Genomic DNA, 15,913 nt, shown 5'->3' with positions numbered 1-15,913 from the left:
AAAATCAGAGTTTTTCCATAATGAGGAACATGCTGACCTGCAAAAAGGATATTCAAGAGTACTATCTAAAAACAAAAGACATGCTTTAGTATGCAAAAGGAGATGGTTCTCTTTTTGAGATGAGGATGGGGAAGATGTAAGAAGTGAAGAGAGAGGAAAAGGATGTACTAAAGATTGCTCCAATAAAAGCCAGACTGGAGAATAATCAGGACCAGAATAAAACCAGTGACAACCTTGCTGAGCGATGAAAGCTTTATGATAAAGTAGAAAATCAGGAAACATAACACCAAATTTTTCCTTAGGGGCCTTGAGGTTTTTAAGGGAAATTCTAACTTGTTTTGATTTCCATACAAAGGATGTTAACAGTTTATCAATTTGCTTATAAAAAGAAACATGAAATAAGGCTGGTATCATATTTAGAATAAAATTAATTTTAGGAGTAATCATCATTTTGATGGTCTCCAGCCTCCCCCACCAGGATATGTTTAAAGGGTGCCAGGAAGTGAGGAAATTTTTAAGGAGACTCAATATAATATCACCATTATATTTAATAGTGTTTTGTAATGAAGAATGAAGTTCAATACCCAAGTACCTAATGGCCTTGGAAGACCAAACTAAATTAAATGGACAAATTAAATCATGAGTCATATGAACATTAAGAGGTATTACTTCAGATTTGGAGTAATTAATTTTATAACCAGAAAAAGTAGAGAACTGATCTATGAGAAAGAATAATGCCGACAAAGAGGAAGAAGGATTTGTAATATAAAGGAGAATGTCCTCAACATATACAGAAAATTTATAATGATGATTTTTGTATGGGAAACCTGAAATGTCATTTGCTGAATTAATTGCAATCAAAAGGGGTTCTAAAGCCAAATTAAATAAATAGGGTGATAAAGGACATCCTTGTTGAATACCCCTATAAAGAGTAAAATAATCTGACAAGGAATTATTTGCAATGATTCTGGCAATAGGATTAGCATATATGACTTTAATTTTGCCTATATATTCTACTGGGGCTCTAAACCATTGGAGTACGGAAAATAAATATGTCCATTCCACCCTGTTGAATGCCTTCTCAGCATCTAGGGATAAAGCCAAAACAGGGTGTAGGTAAGTTTTGGCAAGATGCGAGATATGAAAAAAAAAAGCCTAGAATTAATTATCAGTAATGAGTCTGTATGGCATGAAACCAACTTGTGAAGGAGATATGATTTTACCAATTATCTTTTTTAGCCTATTAGACAAAAATTTTAGCAAACACTTTATAATTTGAGTTGAGAAGAGAGACAGGCCTATAATTGTGCACTAATTGAGGATATATACTAGGTTTGCAAAGAACAGGTATCAATGCTTCAGAGAAATGATTATAAGTAGTATCATGAGGTGAAATATTGTTAAATAAATCCAATAGGATTGGAGAAAGTGATTTTTTGAAAAGTTTATACATTTCTATCGGATAACCATCTGGACCTGAAGCTTTCCCAGGAGGAAGATCTAAAAGAGCATGTGAGGATTCTTCTGAATCTATGGGATTAGAAAGAAGTTTACAATCAGTAGGATAACACTTTGGATGCTATAAAGGAGAAAGAAAGGCTTCAACAGCCTCAGTCCCACCAAGGGATTCTGATTGATATAGTTTTTGGTAAAACTGAGAAAATGATTTTAAAATATCAGAATTTGAGGTGATTATTTTATCATTACAATTTCTAATAGATGGAATTCGTATTTTAGTACGTTTGCATTTAAGATAATTAGCAAGTAGTCTATTACTTTTATTGTTTTCAATATAATATCTAGACTGCATCTGAAAGATTTCATTTCTTGCCATATTTGTTGATAACTTATTATAGGAATATGTTAATTTGTAAATGGAATTTAAGAGGTTAGGTTCTGGAGAAAAAAGATATTTTTGCTTGCATTCTTTAATCTGAGATTCCAGTTGTTGGATGAGAATGTTTTGTTCTTATATGAGCAGATATGTAAATCAATTCACCACGAAGAGTTGCTTTAAAAGTTTCCCATAATGTAAGTGAAGAAACTGAGCTAGGATGATTAAATTGAAAAAATTCTAAAATACATTTTTCTATTTGAGTTTTAACTGTATCATCGCTAAGCAACAGGGTATTGAGTCTCCATATAGGGGATTTTGGTGAAGAAGAAATCATGGCGGCTACAGAAAGAGAGATAGGGGAATGATCGGAGATAACTCTATCTTGAATGGAGGTTTCTAAAACTTGAGATAGCAAAGTAGCAGTAAAAAAAATAGTCTGTATGTGAGAAACTATTATGAGGTAAAGAGTGATAAGTGTATTCTGTACTATCTGGATGAGAAATCCTCCAGGGATCAATAAGATTAAACTGTGAGGTCCAATTGGATTTATTCTCTAGTTTCTGAGCAGTAGAATGTTTGTCCATCCATATATCTAAGGGAAGATTGAAATCACCAGAAACACAAATAGGCATCACTTCAAAGGAAGATATGGAGTGAAAAAGAGGGATAAAAAATTCAGGGGAGTCTGAGTTAGGTGCATATACATTAACTAATAATAATGGTTGAGAAGCAATTTCTACATAAGCAATTACAATATCACAGTGAAGCTAGTAGAAAATCTCTTCCGTTCAAACAACCAATCAAATACAGGATTTCTATCACTGTCTGTGTGGTTTACTGTCTGGTCAGAGGAAAAGCCTCAAGCAGATGATGGGATACTCCTTTGTCAATAAAAATAACTTTTAGAGAGGCCCACGTACTCATCACAGGCTAAAAAACCTCCTATCTTTATTATAATGTCTCTCTAATACTGCTCGATGTCATAAATCTGAAAAGAGACTTAGCTTTCCAGTCACCCAGTCATCTGCTGAAATCCTGACAGCTAGCCACGGCCCGACTTTGGCCAAGGTTTCGTACTCCTGCTTCAGGGTCCGCGGTTGCCAACTGGTGTCTGTAAAAAAGTGGATCAATTATACCACACAGTCTTGCATACATAACCACATTACTTGTCCCCTTAGGAGCCTCTTTTGTTGGATCCATGTTTTAACATCCAACAAGATACATAAAATGGCGTGGGTTTATAAGGACTATGACATCACATGTCATCGTCCACGCTCCTCCTTCTGTTTTGACTGACATGTTAAAGGACCAATCATTAGACCTAAAGTGTATTTCAAAAAAACTGATTCCATTCAATTCTAATATTTAACCCCTGTGGCTGAGTTGTTCTAAGGCGTTAAATCTGGTATATCTTTGCAGCTGTATATTTTATATATGTACATTTGTATCTGATTCCAGCAAAATCAATAACTCTGACAATTAAACTCATATCATGCTACACGTTAAGTTCTAAGTTCTGGAACAATCTAGAGTACAGAACTCATATCATGCTACATATGCCTTTAAACAATTTATAGCCTGCTATTTCCGAAGTTCAAAATGGATAACAACTAACTTGTATAATATACATTCAAGTTCATAAATCATGGACTATAATTTGCCACTGTCCCACCTTTGCTCTATTTCACAGAACTTTACATAACATAAATAAAACAAATCTGTATCAACATGAAATTCTGCCCCACTATCTAATTGATTTTTAAACTTTATTTTATATTGATCTTTAAAGCATATACAAAAACATAAATACTTAATTATACCTTTATAGGTTAAATACAATATTTTTTTTATTATTTGTTAGGATGTATTTACCACCTTTTTGAAAGAATTCACTCAAGGCAATGTACAGTAAGACTAAATCAAACATAAGCAATAGACAATTACAGCAGTAAAAATATTCAAATTACAATACAAAGTATGGCATAGTATACTACTTACAATGTCAACACAATATGTAATAGAACATTTTAATAGTGTAGGGTATAAGCAAAGATAGAACATACAGATAGGTAAGAGAGTAAGAACAGTTAGAGAATAAGGTGACCAATTTAAAGTAATTTAATGTACATCATATACAAATTCTAAGTTACCCCAATAACAGAAATTCAAACTCTCCACTAAAAATATAATTTGGAATTAACACAACCCTACCAAAAATATATTCCAGGCATACACAGCAAACCTATCATGCTAGAAGATTGCTAATGTCCAGGCCTCATATAGGAACAGCTCTACCTTTAAAATGCAGTACTCTGGAATACCAATATACGTATGCTAGAAAAACAGAAAACCAGACTGCCACAGATCCTACATGGAAATGAAACACAAGCAGAATACAGACAGAGCCTCAAATACAGAATAAGAGAACACAAATTAGAAAAAGGGGCACCCAGTCATAATAGCCCTGACAAAATACTCAACACTCTCCACTCCTCCCAACTACTCTTAGCACCCCAGAGGTTAAACTTCCCATATCAGACAACTTGAAAATCCTTGGAGTAACGATTGATAGCCATTTATCATTTGAAAACCATGCTAAATTCATCAACAAAAAGATGTTCAACATAATGTGGATTTTGAAACGAGATTACTGCAACAGTGTTTTTTTAGGTTGTAAGTCCCTAATATTGAAAAAGCTCCAGACTACCCAAAACACGGCAGCCAGACTTATTTTCGGCAGGTCAAGATTCGATAGTGCAACACCTCTTCGAGAGAAGCTTCACTGGCTCCCCATCAGAGAAAGAATTAATTTTAAAGTTCACACAATGATTTACAAGATATTACACAGAGAAGCCCCTACCTACATGAATAACCTTATCGACCTCCCAACCAGAAACAGTTTGGTGTCTTCCCGTACTTACCTTAATCTACACCTTCCCAACTGCAAAGGTATTAAATACAAATCCTCCTACGCATCCAATTTTTCCTTTTTGGGTAGCCAGCTTTGGACCGCTCTACCAAGATCCATCCGAACAATCAACGGGCTTTTGCCCTTCAGAAAAGCATTGAAGGAGTCGGGGGCGTGTCAAGATGGCGGCATGACCGGTTGGTTTGTGAAACGCTCCGACCCGCTAAGAAAGGTAAAAATCTTTTTTCCTCGATATGCTGCATTCTAAATGTAAAGGAACGATGAGATTAGTGCCTCCGCCTACCTCAACTTCCTATCCAGCCCAGCCGTGTTTGGAGCGTTACTTTCCCGGGACCTCCAAATCACAAAAGGGAAAGGATCCCATAGCGGGGGTTTCTGGAGAAGCAGAATCCCTGCTGGGAGATGAAACCTCCCTTTCGCCACCATCTATCTCAATGTTTCCTCCCTGTCCGGTGTCGAAGGCGGCCCTAGAGGGAAACCAGACCACAGTGGCGTAACAAGGGCGGGGTGGTGGGGGTGGTCCACCCTGGGTGTCAGCACAAGAGGGGGTGCTCCGCCACTCCCGCTGCTCGCTCCTCTTCTTCCTGGCACTCTTCGCACCAGCCCTTTAAAAAGGAATGTCTGACGCGGTGGCGAGGCGCAGCACCTCGTGGCTGCAAGTAAAAGAAGCGGATCATCTCATTGGGCCTTCCCTCACTGTCCCGCCCTCCTCTGACGCAACTTCCTATTTCCGCAAGGGCGGGATAGTGAGAGAAGGCCCAATGAGACAATCCACTTCTTTTACCTGCAAATGCGAGGCGCTGCGCCTCACCACCGCGTCGGACATTTCTTTTTAAAGACCGGGTGGCAGGGAGAAGACGAGACAGGGTGAGGGTGAGGGTGGGGGGGACTCGGATGGCAGAAGGGACTGGGTCGGGGGACAGATGGGAGAAGGGGCATGGAGCTGGAACTGGGGTCTGAAAAGTGGGCAGGAGGGAGAATGGGGTCATGCCTTGACCAGGGGTAGGTGGGAGAATCAATGGATTTGGAACTAGGGGAGCCGCAGGTGGGATAATGGGGCTGGAACTGGGAGCCGAAAAGAGGGGGCAGTGAGATAGGGGGGATAGATCCTGGATGGAAGGGGGAGTGAGAGGGAGTGCAGACTCTGAATGGATGGGAGAGGGAGAGGGGAGAGGGAGGGCAAATGGTGGATCAAAGGAGCAGAGAGAAAGGGCAGACAGTGGATAGAAGGGAGTGAAAGAGCAGACAGTGGATGGAAGGGGGCAGAGATAGAGGGCAGATGCTAGATGGAAAGGAGAGAGAGAGGGTAGATGTGGGTGGAAGGGAGAGAGAGGGCAGACAGTGGATGGAAGGGGCAGGGAGAGAGGGCAGACATTGTATGGAGGGGACAGGAGAGACAGGGCAGACACTGGATGGCAGAGAGAGAGAGAGAGAAGGCAGATGCTGGATAGAAGGAAGACAGTGAAAAGAAGATGAGGAAAGCAGAAACCAGAGACAACAAACTGTAAATAAAATATATATTTTTATTTTTTTGCTTTAGGATAAAGTAGTATTGTAGTTGTGTTAATAAATGCTTATAAATAGGACATGGAAATAAGGTAAGCTTTATTGGACTAATTTTAATACATTTTGACTAACTTTCAGAGAACAAAACCCCCTTCCTCAGGTCAGGATAGGATACTGTAACAGCACTATACTGTATTGATCTGAGGAAGGAGGTTTTGGCCTCTGAAAGCTAAATGCATTAGTCCAATAAAATGGTATTATTTTATTTTCTATTTTTGTTTTATTTCTATTTGTTAATTTGTAAAGTGATTGGTATTTGTTAGTTTTTTCAAATTTACATCTGCTGTCTTTATATTTCGCACAGTACTAGGGGACATTTTCTGTTTCTGTGGTGTTGCATTGTATGCTCAGTCTGGCCTCTTGGGGGTTCAGTTTAATTTTTGTCTAAATAGAAAGTTTATGATTACTTATTCTATAGTGGTTTAGGGTGTATCTGTGTTTGTGAAAAAGACATGGCTTTCAGTTGGCATTGACTGTGCAGGATCGACGATCTGTACTATTCTGTCTGGTTTCGTTTTACAATAGGTGAATTGATGTTGTAGTGCTCACTGTAGTGTTTAAAATGCTTTCCTTTTCCTTATGTGACTCGTAGAAATTACTGCTTATGGTATGGTAGAATTGCTCCTAGTACTGGATTTTGGAGGGGGGTGTTAAAAAATGACCGGCCCCGAGTGTCAACTACCCTAGCTACGCCACTACCAGACCAACCCCGGAAGTGTGTTGGAAATGGGAACCAGCGAGGACCTAGTGTCGCACCAGCAGATGCCGAAACCTGAAGAAGCTTTTTCTTCTTCGGAGGTAACTTTGGAAGCAATTTGGATGATGCTATAAAAGATGGACGCTACATTACAAATATCAGGTGATGTTAAAGTTCTTAATAATAAGTTTAAAGATCTAAAAGTGACAGTAGGCTCTGTTAACCAAAATTTGACTACACGTTACAACTTTGCAAAACGAGGTTGATTCATTTAAGGAATTCAAAATTATGGTTATTAAAGACAATAGTGACTTACGAAAAAAATTGAGCAAATAGAAAACTTTAATAGACGTTTAAATCTGCGCTTCCTGAATTTCCCCAAAATAACGGGGTAACCCCAATAGAGACATTTTGAAGTTATTTGAATGAAGTATTAAAAATTCCTCAGGAAGCTATTTCCCCAGTAAACACGTTATATCATATTCCTAAACCTAGAGGAGAAGAAGGAGAAACGGGAAATGCGGAGAATGGGATTCTTGATTTAAAAAGCATATCTGCCATATTAGAGCAATCTTCAGAGACAGTAATGGAGAGATCTACATTGATTGTTTCTTTTATTTTTGAGCAGGATCTCAACAATGTCTTAATACTTTACTTCAGAAATTCTAATACTCAATTTTGTGGGGCCAAAATATGGATTTATCCTGATGTGACCAAACAGACCCAATTGAAAAGGAAGTCTTTTCTTGCTTTGAAACAAAAAACAATAGAGATTGGTGGTTCCTTTCTCTTGGCTTACTCTTGTAAATGTGTAGTTAAATTGGGCTTAACGAAATACTCACTGGAACAACTGAAATCGTTTCTAGAGCTGAAACAATTGAAGTAATGTGAAAAAGAATATTTGGAGGACTGTCAGCCTTTTTGCTTTTAGGTTTCTTATTTGTTAATTTCTCTAATTCATAGACTCCCCCCCCCTCATTAATTGAGGTCTAAGAAAGTGTAATATGTTTCCTAATTGAATTGTTAAGAGCTCATATATTATTTTTTCCTTTTTTATATATAATTTCTTCCTTCTCTTTTGATTACATATATTGAGAATAATGATGTCAATTATTCAGCTGTGTTTCTGAATACAAGTTTACTCTTGTTATAAGTTTTAAAATAATAAATAAAGAATAAAAAAAAAGAAAAGCATTGAAGACACATCTCTTCAAGAAAGCCTACCATAACAATTCAACTTAACTAAAGCCTGCCCACATGATTCTTACCGATGATTGTTATACATTGACCATTTTCCCATTATCCTTATTGCTGTCACATATCTATTCCTTTCCATCTTCCTACGCCTACCTCCTAACGCTCTTTTCCTTTTGCACCCAATTCCTCCTATGTTCAATTTACTTATCCGTTAACCCCATTAATATTACGTTTACTATAAATTGTATATTCTTACGACTTTGTAATTCTTTATATTGTTACTATGTAAGCCGCATTAAGCCTGCCATGTGTGGGAAAGTGCGGGGTACAAATGTAATAAATAAAATAGCCCTGACAAAACAGCCTTGTAACAAAATAACCCTTGAAATTTCACACCTAACAAAATAGCCCTTGACAAAATGACTCCTCCCACAAAACAACCCTTGATAAAATAGCCCCTACACAAAATAGCCCCCTTAACAAAACACTCCCCTAAGAAAAAATAACACATCACAAAAAATATAATAAACTACAACTGAAATCTTCACTGATAAAGACTTCTACCAGCATTCAATTGCATAAAGCATATATAAATAAACAAAATTCTGTAGCTACAAATTGGTATTCATGATCTGTTCTGCTATTTAAAGAAACTATTCTTCCATCAACATGCAAATAGGTGGGAAAATGTGGGGTACAAATGTGTAATTAAAAAAACCCAATATTGTCATCATTTTCATAGTTTTACCAACCTTATCCTGTTTGGCAAGGTAAGATTATTAGGAAAAAATGCAGTCCCATATTCTGGGCATCCTAATCGGGCCCTTTTGTCAGGGGGCTAACTTGTCAAGGGTTATATTGTGGGCAGGCCATTTTGACAGTGGCTGTTATGTCAGGGACTATTATGTCGGGAGCTTTTTTTGCTTGGAGCGTTTTATCGGGGCTATTTTGACTAGGTACCAGAAAAAAGAATCTGGAGGTCAAACTGCATACAGTGTAACATCAGAGAAAAAGAAATATATTTTCTTCTGTACTGTATAAAATAATAAAGTTATCAGGCTTGCACATTCAAAAGCTACCTATCTCAGGCACTTGATGCATAGGAGAGGAACTCCAAAGCAGAACAGAGCGAAGTAGGAAAGCCAAAAAAATGCACAAGGAGCCTTCAAGAATAGGGGGCGTCAAATCAGTACTTTATTAAACAGACCCGACACGGTCTGTGTTTTGGTGAAACTGGATGTGTCAGTGGTCTTGTTCATTTGTGAACATCAAATATGTCAGTCAATCAGTAGGGGGATACAGTCTGACAGTGAGAACAAAGAAGTCTTGATAACAGACAACGTCTGCAACCAGCTTTTTGCCACGGTGACGGTTCATTTGGATGAATGCAGTTGAGACTGCATGGGAGCGCTCACAGCATTTCTTTGTGCCCCATGCTGGTTGTAGGCATCCTTGTTTTCAAAACGTCTTTGTTCTCACAATCAGACCATGAGGGGCATAATCGAAAGGGACGCCCAGGTTTTGTGGAGGACGTCCTCGCAAAACGTCCTGATGGAGGGGCGGTTTCGATAATACGGTCAGTGACGCCCAAATCTTGAAATTTAGGTCGTCCTTAGAGATGGTCATCCCTAGACTTGGTCGTTTCTGATTTTCGGTGATAATGGTTTTGACACCCCCTATTATTGAAAGCTTCTTGCCCTTTTTTTTGGCTTTTCTATTTCAGGAACTTAACCAAAAATAAAATGTCTTCTATCTTTGTTTTATTTTACTTACCTGGTTGGTCCCAATGTCCTCTTTCCAATTTCCTTGTGCTGATCTTCCTCTAAATTATTTTCCAGGGTCTCATTTTCATTTCTTCTCCTTTTTCCTGTCCTCTCTATATCTATCTCTAAAATTTGATTATTGTACTTTATTATTTTTCTCTATCTCTCTTCTCTGCATCTCCTTTTATAGCTAGTTTTGCCCATCATTCTCCCCTTTGCTCACCTTCTAGACCTCAGTTTCTAGACCTGAAGCTCAATATGTCCAAAACTGAGCTCCTTATCTTCCCACCTAAACCAACCTCTCTCCTTCCCCCACTCTCTATTTCTGTCGACAACATGCTCATTCTTCCTGTCTCATCTGCTCGTAACCTTGGGGTCATCTTTGACTCCTCCCTCTCCTTCTCTGCACATATTCAACAGATTGCTAAAACCTGCTAAAACCCATTCCTCTATAATATCACCAAAATTCGCCCTCTCCTTTCTGAGCACGCTACCAGAACCCTCATCCACACTCTCATCACCTCTCGCTTGGACTACTGCAACTTGCTTCTCGCATGTTTTCCACTCAGCCATCTCTCTCCTCTTCAATCTGTTCAAAATTCTGCTGCACGATTAATATTTTGCCAAAGTCGCTATGCCCATATCAGCCCTCTTCTGAAGTGACTTCACTGGCTCCCTATCCATTTCTGTATACAGTTCTAGCTCCTCTTATTAACCTATAAGTGCATTCACTCTGCTGCCCCTCACTACCTCTCCACCCTCATCTCTCCCTACACTCCTTCCCAGGAACTCCGTTCACTAGGCAAATCTCTCCTAATTGCACCCTTCTACTCCATCGCTAACTCCAGACTCCGTTCCTTTTATCTCGCCGCATCTTATGCCTGGAATAGACTTCCTGAGCCATTACGTCAAGCTCCATCCCTGGCCGCCTTCAAATCCAGGCTAAAGGCCTACCTAATTCCTAACTTGTCATCTGCTAGTAACCTCATCTTGTCTTCCTCTCTTCAGTAGTCCCTTTCCTTATTTGTCCTGTCTGTCTGTCCTGATTTAGATTGTAAGCTCTTTTTGAGGAGGGATTGTCTTTTCTTCATGTTCAATTGTGAAGCGCTGTGTACGACTGGTAGCGCTATAGAAATGATTTATAGTAGTAGTAGTAGTAGTTTCTCTCTGTTTACATCTCACTTATCTATGAGCTTTCCATCTTCAACTATCAACTTCTCCTTATCCCTTATTCCTTTCTTATCTTCTACCCAGTTTCCCATCTTCTCCTCTCACCCCTTTCATAGATCTGTCCTTTTACACTGCTTTTCAACCCTTTTTCAGATCCTTTACAACATCTCTTCATCCCTCCCTCCAGGTTCTCTTCCCCATTGTATTCCTCCTTCCTTCACTCTGATCCTTTATCAGCAATCTCACCCTTTCTAGTCCTCCAGGTACTACAAGCCCTTCTCATTCTCTCCCATCAGACATGCTGACCCATTCCCTCCTTTTCGCCTTCCCCCCTGGTCCATTACATTCTCTCTCTCTCCTCTCTCTCTCTCTCTTTCCATTCCCAAGACCTGAATCAAACCTAAGCCCTTCTCTCACCTGCCCTTCTATTAGCTCCCAGGACCAACATTAGAGCCCTTCTGCTATCCCCAGCCCCCTTCACCCAAGACCAGTTTTAGAGCCCTTCTTCGTCTCCCACCCTTATCCCAATGCTAGCCCAAGGCCCCAGCATCAGACTTTTCTCCCTACCCTATTCCCAGCATCAGCTCACTTTTCCCCAGACACATCATTAGAGCCCTTCTCCCAGCTCTATGTCAGCTCCCAAACCAAATATCAGACCCTTTCCCCTGTCTACTCCAAGCATCAGCCTCTTTGGCCAAAGCACAGCAAAGACCTATTGTCCCAGCTCCAGCATCAGACCTTTCACCTTGCCCTGTTCCTCACATCAGCCCCCTTTTCCTACCCCCTGCCCCAGTATTAGACCTTTTTCTTAGGCCCAGTGTTAATCCCCTTCTCTCACTCCCAGCTCCCTTTTTCCAGGGCCAGCATCAGACCCCTTCTTTCATCCTCAGCCGTATCAGACCTCTCTCTGTGCACTGTTTCCAGCATCAGTCCCCTTCTTCTACCCTCACCCCTATCCCTACCCCATGCCATGTGTCAGCCCCAAACTCCCTTCTCTTATCCTCAGCCCGTCATTTTTTTCTGCAGTAGCTCCAGTATCATGTGTGCCTGCAGACTTTATCTCCCTGTACCTATCTGACTCCTCCCATCTATTTTTACTATCAGACCATTTTCCTACCTGTCCCACATATATAGATTTCCCACATAGCGGCAAGACCTTGTTTTTAGTTCCCACCGCTCTTCTTCACCTATACTGGCTCTGATCATTGCACCATGCAGGAGTTGGAGAGCAAGTACTTCCTGTATAATATAGGAATTACTTGATCTATACAGCCACGTGGTGAGATGTCCATACAATTTGCTATTATTGTATATTCGTTTGAGCTTACCGTGCTCAGTGAAGGCATTTTTTACTGTTTGCCCTGGTGTTTGTTTGTTTTGTTTTTGCATATTTAAGCCTTTTATTATATCAGCCAGTGGTTTTACTGACTCCTGATGCAGGCTGTTCTAGTCAAAACGTGGTGACTGTATCGGGTCCCCTTAATAAGAAGGCTGATTTGCATACCTTTTTTTAATGTAGTTTTTCTCCACCCCTTGCTTGCTATTTTTGCATAACCATGGAGTTTTGCTCTTCCCCCTTTTTTTGGTGTTGTAATTAAGTATTACCCATCTGTGGTAGCGTGACTAGCACATAGTCCTGGGCCATTGATAAATACAGCCACAGAGGAGTTAGAGGTGAAGGAAAAGTATGTATTTATATGCAGAGATACTGTATGTGTAACCTGTTCTCTCTATAGGTCAGGGATAAATAAACATATAAACAGTCACAAGCTCTCTCTCCTGTGGCCTGCTCCTATAGGCACATGGTACCCACTTAGTCACCCCACCACTAGGCAACCAACCACCTTGTCTTTTCCTGGAATCCCCAGTGTTCCAGTTTCAATATTTCACACTGAGCACCGCTTGGACCTGATTTCCCAAGTCACATTGTCTACCAGGTTATAAGACAAACTTGCCCTATCTCAATCCTCTTCTGGTCTGTCACTTATGGGGCAGCACTCCCTGCTAAGACTACTCTTCTTCCCAGGTACTGCAGTCCTGTTTGCCACTCCCTTGGAGTTGTCTGCATGCAGGGACTCCCTGATCTATTCAGCCTCAGGGCATTTAACCCCAGCCTGGTCTGAGCCACACCTCTCTCACTCAGCAGATTAGTGCCACCTGCTGTAAGGTGGCTGAACTGCACTATCAGTGAGGGAGTGCTCTTTGCTACGAGGCTAATTTTCAAAGCACTTAGAGTTATAAAGTTCCATAGGTTACTATTGGGTCATTTTCAAAAGACAAAAAACATCTAAATAGTGGCATAAAGCAGCATTTGGACGTTTTTCTCACAAAAACATGCAAATCAGACATCTTTCTATGCTGTTCATCTGCAGTGCATCTAAATCTCAAGAGGGCATGTCAGGGGCGTGTTAAGGGCAGGTTATGGGCATTCCTATGACTTAGATGTTTTTCAGCCATAATAAAACAAAACTAAAACTAAGATGCTTTGAGCTACACCTGTTTATATAATGAATAAGATACAAAAATGTGCCCTAAATGAACAGATGACTACTAAATGACCTTCCCTCACTCCCCCAGTGGTCACTGACCCCCTCCCCCCCAAAATATAATTAAAAATATGACTTACCAGCCTCAGATGTTAAAGTCAGGTCTATTAGAGCAGCATGCATGTCCCTGGAATACAATAGTGGTGGGTGTAGTACACAGTGGGGACCCAGGACTCTATCTCTCTCTACTTATCACACTTGTGGTGGAAACTGTGACCCATCCAAAAGTCACCAAAACTGTACTGTACCCACATATAGGATGCCCCCTTCACCCATAAGAGCTATTGTAGTGGTGCACAGTGGGGCGTAGTGGGTTTTGGATGGATTTTGGAGGGCTCAGAGGACAAGATAAGGGAGCAAAGGTCAGATTTGTACTGGGAGCATTTTTATGAAGTGCACGAAAATGCCCTCTAGGGTGCCCCATTGCTTTTCTGGGATGTCTGGAGGACCAGTCTACTAAAAATGCTGGCTCTTCTTACATCCCAATGACATGAATCTGTAAGTTTTGAACTTATTCATTTTTTTTTCCAAAAATGGACAAAAACAAAACGTCCAAAGCACAAAATCTTGTTTGAAACAGTATTTTTTGGGGAAAAAAGATAAGACGTTTTACTTTTTTGAAAATGACCTTTCTTATTCGGATTTTGGACGTTTTGTACAAAACATTCAAAGTCGGATTTAGACGTCATATTGAAAATGCCTCTCCATGTAACTTTGTAAGTCTAAGTGCTTTGGAAATACACCTTGTGACATTCATTGCAGTCCCCTATCCTATCCTTCCCTCCATTTACCAAGGCAACCCTTTTTCACGCATCATTACATATGGTAGAGTATTTACCAAGGAAATTTTAAATGCGAAGATTTAACACCTGAGATACTAAGAAATCCCATACTTAATTAGAGCTATCATGGGGGTACAATCACACCCCTACAATCTGTTTGCCTGCAAGAAAAATAGTGAGTTGAGAAGGTTCAAAAATGACATATTTTACAGCTTGGTGCCTAACTACACATTTACAGGGGTATCATAAGTAAAATGTAGCTCCTACCTGAAGGACACCTGGTTTAAGTAAAAGAAACTGTCGCCATTTCCTCTGAGTTTCTCTTGTTAAATCTGGAAAAATCTGGATTTTAAAACCCCAAAAGGGTTTTTCTCTATTTTTGAAGAATAGTTTCATCAGCCAGCTTTTATCTGGAGAAGGAGTAATAGTTACAAGCAATGTTGAAGATGTCGCAATTTCAGTGTCTGAGGACTCTAAAATATCTGAGACATTCAAAGGTAAATTATTTTGAACCAAATCTTTTTGCTGACCCTCCAAAACTTTTGTTAGTAGATAGTACACTTGGGAAAACGGGGGTATATTATTTTATGAAACCCCTAGGATTTCCTTAATGCAACACTTTAACATCTCTCTTCGGGATATAGAAAAAAACCTTAGGAAAATTCAAAAATCATAACTTATTAGTTCTTGTTTTATTCCCCAGTGTTTCTATCTTCCTGTGAAGATCAGTTGTATCTTTAATTATAACTGCCTGTGTCCTGAATATTTTCCATTTCTTTCTCCTGTTTTTCAACCCGTTCTTTTAATTGCTTAAAATTCAGAGTCAACAGTTTCTAGCTTTTTCTCTTGAAAAACAATACATTGCTCCAACTTTTGAACCTGAGGACACAATTCCTTGCCCAAGTTTACAATTAGAGCCCAAAGACTATCCAAGGTCACTTCAGATGGTTTACCACACAAAAATAAAGGAAATTGTGAGGAAGGCACCAATTCTTGGACATGAAGACTTACTTCCTGCTCACCCCCAGTAGATGTAATTCCCGCTGCTTCAGCCTGGGAATCCGTGAAAGCCATTGGTCCCTTGTCCGACGCTGGCTGGTTCAGAGCCTCTCGGCGTCGATACTCCTCCATGCTCCCTTGCAGTGGAATCTGTATCGCTGACAGTGGCGAACTGCTGGTTTGTGGCTGTGTGGGCGGGGGCTTAAGGTGATATCCAGCCCAAAGGACGCCACAGGGTCTCCACCTTTCCCAGGGGTCTCAAGAGGGCTCCCTCCCGACTGAACCAGGGTTCCTGGCCTCACCATAAAGGATTTTATAGAGCCGTTAGTCTGCGGGGGCGGTCGCAGTGAGGCTCCAACCGCCGACTTTCCCCTGCGCTTCGGCATTGCGGTCAGCGAAAGCAAAAAGGAGAGGCAGAGCTTATGTC

Source organism: Microcaecilia unicolor, chromosome 6, assembly GCF_901765095.1.
Source record: "Microcaecilia unicolor chromosome 6, aMicUni1.1, whole genome shotgun sequence".
Classification (NCBI taxonomy): domain Eukaryota; kingdom Metazoa; phylum Chordata; class Amphibia; order Gymnophiona; family Siphonopidae; genus Microcaecilia; species Microcaecilia unicolor.
The sequence above is the reverse complement of the archived record's forward strand: the minus strand, read 5'-3'. Positions refer to the sequence as shown.